The following is a 4867-nucleotide window of genomic DNA, read 5'->3' as shown; positions in this document are numbered from 1 at the left end:
CTCCAACAGCCTCTGGATGATACTTGTGAGTAAGCTACTCGAGATCTGGTCAGATATATACCTGGCAGTAACTCAGATGCGTGATCAAAAGGCTACCTCAGCCAAACTGTTTTGCTCTGTGGGATTTCTGTGATATTGCTCTATCTTGTACCCTATTTTCACCCTACCCCTGTAATCAATACAGTTCTCCTTTGTGACCAGTATAGGAGACTTATTTGAGGGGTGGGTCTAAATTATGCCTAAGAGGCCCCTTAGGTCTGCGGACTAAGAGAGGCTTTCCTTTTTGGTCCCCGACTTGGGGAAGTGCCCCAAGTAACTGTACTGGGTCGAGTACCCATTGGACTATTAGGCCTGTGTTTACCCAAGGACACAGAGCTTAAGAAGGTCCCCTCTCGGGGTGGTGGCAGCTTACGTTACCCCCGGACTTTGTGGTGGGGCTCGAAAGGGGGTCTGCCAGAGCATAGGTGCCCCTGGACAGACACGTGGAGTCCAGAAGGCAGATGGGTGTAGTACGGTGGGAGGCTCAATGCAGGAGGTCCCCCTACTGGCCCACCGCAATGTGCTGCAGCAGCAGTGGTGCTGGAGCTGCTGTTGCTGACCCAGTTTGGGGGGTGGCTAAGCCCCTTAGCCCCGGCCTTCTGCCACCTATGTTCAGCATCCCTGTGTTGAAAAATGGAGGCAGGGGTACTTCTAATAAAGCTCGTTTGATGAGCTTTAGTTAAACCACCTCCGTCCCCATTCCTGGACATGTGCATCAGCTTCCCCATCCTGGACAACGAAAAATTTTCAGCATGGGGACACTGATACACATGCTGCTGCAGGTGCTTTAATTAGAGCAGCTCACAGAGAAGCTTTAATTAAAGCACACACCCTCTCTCCCTCCCCAGCTCCTGGAGCAGGCGTATAAACACTCACAGATATTTACAGGGAGTTCCTCCTAAGCATGAGGGGAAGCATGGGAGAAAGCAGTGAAGTGATCATCTGAAAATTTTAAACTGAGTGATAGAGGCTGACATGATGGGCTGACCAGAGATTAGAGTCAATTTCACAATCCTGAATGAAAGATGACAGGCAGAGCTGAGACAGGCTGAATATGACCTTGATAATGAAGACAAGTAGCTTAGGTTTGATGCAATAGAGAAGTGTGAACCACTGAAGGTATGAAAAAGAAAGGTGACATGGCCGAAGTGACAGATTAGAAAAGTGATGGTTATAGTGGTGTTATGAATGGATATAAGCAGGTCAAGAGAAAAGGATGCTGGAGTAATTGAGAAGTCAGAAGATGAATGCCTGGACAAGAAGTTTAGCATGAATGATTATAACCAGCAACACACATAAGCATTGTAACAAGCAAGCAGCTTGTACATCAAAACTGACTGTTTTAAGACATATCAACCGTCAGAGATATGATCCTTTCCCATGTAGAATTTCAGTGAATATTGAATTCACATATACATCTATAGAAAATTATTAATATGGTTTATGAGTGCTGGGCATCCTTAAAGAAAAATAGCTATTCAGGCACCTTTGCAGAAATCTATGTCAAAACATAGATTCTATCGTAAATTCTTTGAAATATGGACTTTTTTATCCTATATTGTATGGCACCTACCACATAGATTTCCAGTCCATGACCCAAACTAGCAAGTGCTACTGAAATGCAAAAAGTTACAATGCCAAGAGCAGCAGCAACAGATTCCTTTCTACTACTTCCTTCTCCAGTTTAGCTCTCCAAGGCCACATGTCAAGAAAGCATGTGACCACATGTTTAACACATGCTTAAATGCTAAATTAATGGAATTTAAACAGATCATCAGAAGTTGCAGCAACTGAAAGCAATATAACTACCTAAGTGATTTTTCTGAATCATAGCTCCAAACCTGAACAAAGCTCAGTGGCAACTCACTCAAAATTAGAGAATGTCAACATTTTTTCTTGAAATGCATATTCAGGGGGAAAATAATGTATTTCATGAAAATGTTCAGAAACAATATCTGTTGACAAAAGGCCCTTACCTGTCAAGAATTCGTTCATCAGAAAATGATAGAATGAAATCTAAGCTTCAGAAAAAAATTGTCATTTATCAAAAATGGGTAAAAATGTCACTTAGCAAACATTGTTTTGCTGGAGGAAAAAATATTTTTTTCAACTACACCAAAAAACAAAACAAAACACTGTATTCAATGCTTGGCTGACATTATTCTGTGCACAGCCTCTTTTCCCCTCAGAACCCACCAGTCTCTATCCTCCTTCAGATTTGCCACAAGATGGGGAAGAAGAAGAACAATTCTTACATTTATCTTACCTTAAATGCAGGGCACTTTGTGGGAGAGCTTATGACCAGAGCAGTAGGTGATTTTGATGGGGTTTCACACAATAGTGATAGCCTTATGAATCCTTAGCACTGGCTCTGAGACAGCCCAAAGGCCTTCTCAATGCATCCAGCATTTAGCACCTAAATACAAAAGTGGCATTCAAAAATGGTACATTTTTGTGAACCTGAACTGCCCTTCTAATGTATGAGAATGAACTTGGAGGCAGAAAGGAATATAAGCTGCCTACCCACCCCATGTAATAACCTAGACTATTTTATCACTTACTACTAGTGAGGAAGCAAGTTCAACGTCAGACTCTTGTGTCTGAGCTGGCCAACTGCAGTGTGTGTTGCTGAAATCTCTTTCCATCCATTTGCTGTATTTAGGCCAGGAAAAGAGAAGCCAAAGTGCATTAGAAAATGAAAAAAAAAAAGTTTTGGGTTAAATTCTGTGCTAGTGTAAAAGGGAAAAAATGCATTAATTTCAAATGCTTGTAGTGTTATCAAATATCTGTACAAATCCATTTCTGATAATCACTATAGCCCTTTTGCTGGACTGGGCATGTCATCAGGTGTCCAACTCCAGACTCCCAAAGCAAGTTTTATTTTTCCAGCTCAGTCAAGGCATACATTCAAGAGGAGGGCGGAGAAAGCTCTCCAAGGATGTCCTGAAAGCCATCTTGAAAAAAATGCAACATTGACATCCACTTATGGAAGGCTATCATCCAGGACCGCCTCAAATGGAGGAAGAGTCTGCTGCAAGGATCTCAGTATTTTGAATCCTTATAATAGCAGCAGTGGATGGAAAAGCAGGAGCTGCAGAACAGTGTGTTAAAGACTGAAACAAGAATCCAGTACCACCCACCCCACATGGAAACGTGCCCCAGTTGCAACAATCTGTTGATACTGGATCGGGCTCATCAGACATCTTTAGACCCACAAATAAAACAATCATGGAAGACAATCATCCTTGACTGCAAGGGACTGTAGAAGAGGAATGGCTCCTGAAAGATGATATTTCTGTTGAGCTACAAAGTTGGTAGCGGTCAAGAATAGAAAGCATTATGGGCACCCACACATGCAAAGCCTCCTCGCTGGAGGCACACTATCTAGACGGAGGGGAATAGAAGGCTGCTCCATTGCTCCTTTCCCCCCAGGAAGCTGGTTAGTGAGCCAGCCAGGCTCACTGAGAGCCTTGTAAGCCTTCCAGAAGCACCTGCATCCTGGGATCTGGGAACACTGCTATCCAATGCTCTGGGATCCCAGGCTACAAGTGGGCTCTGTAGTGTTCCCAGTCTGCCTGCAGCTGAGCATGCCAGAGAACCACTGCCAGATGCTTCAGGATCCCAGGGTGCAGGCAGACTCAACAGTGTTCCCAGCCCACCTGCAGTGGGGTGTCAGAGTGCCATTGACTTTCATTCCTGGATCCCAGATGTGTCCCTGAGAAAGGCCAAGGCCCAGCTGAATGGCCGGCTCCTGAGATTATCATCTGGTTATCTCGGTTCTCTGCAAGGGGCAGGGGACATTCCCCTTGCACACAACCAGGTTCACTGTGACTCACTGGTCCCTGACAGGTAGCAGTAGCCAGGGCTGCAAGCACAGTTCTGGTTTGCCAAAGAGGTGAGGAAGTGGAGACCATGCCTCCTCTTCCCCACATGCAGCTGCTGGCTTTTTTTGACAGCCCTGTCGGGACGGTGAAAGGAGGAAGCAGTGCACCCTGGGAAAATGGAGGACCCAGGTAAGTCCTATCACTTGATGTGTAACACGCCACTTGTTCAAATTAGAGCATAATACAAATCAGCTGCCAAGATAGTCTGTGCTCAGGAAGTAACATCTTTAAGGCTTGTTCACCATTTTTGCATCTCATTTGCCATATTTTATTCAGTGATATATTACTTGAATGTCATACCACAATTTATAACACAATTAACATATTAATTGGACAATAAATGTAATATCTGCCTGGGGCCTATGTTGTACTTTGCCCAGTTACCCTCTGATTCTTCCAAGAGTCTCATTCAAGAAAGCACATAAGGGTGTTTGTACATGTGATGGAGGTTTAGTCCTTAGAGGGTTGCGCTTGATGCCCCCTAACTTGAAATTGTGGGTTAATTGAAATGGTTGATTTTATTTTTTCCATCACTGTTATGGTGAGAGGCCCTATCCTTTTTTCTCTTTTTTTTTTGGTGGAGCCTGCCCGTGGCTTGGGGGTGAGCTACTGGTGGGCCAAGAGGTCCCTGAGCTGTGGGGAGCCCCAGTCCTTCCCTCAATGATGGCAGCGGCACGTCCTGGGGCCACTGAGGCAGGCTGCTAGCAGGCTGGGTGCTGCCCCAGCTCAGAGGCAGCACCTCACCCAATCCAGCTCTTACCCGACCCTGAGATGGGGCAACACTTGGCCCACTAGCAGGCTTCCTGGGTGGCCCCGGGGGGCACTGCTACCATGGAGGGAAGGATCAGGGCCCCCTGCAGCTCAGGAGTCACTCAACTGACCAGTAGCTTGCCCTCCATCCACAGGAGAGATAGGTAGGCTCTGCCAAAAAAAAAAAAAAAAAA

This window comes from Gavialis gangeticus, unplaced genomic scaffold (assembly GCF_001723915.1).
Source record: "Gavialis gangeticus isolate Ggan-Ray unplaced genomic scaffold, GavGan_comp1, whole genome shotgun sequence".
Classification (NCBI taxonomy): Eukaryota; Metazoa; Chordata; order Crocodylia; family Gavialidae; genus Gavialis; species Gavialis gangeticus.
The sequence above is the reverse complement of the archived record's forward strand: the minus strand, read 5'-3'. Positions refer to the sequence as shown.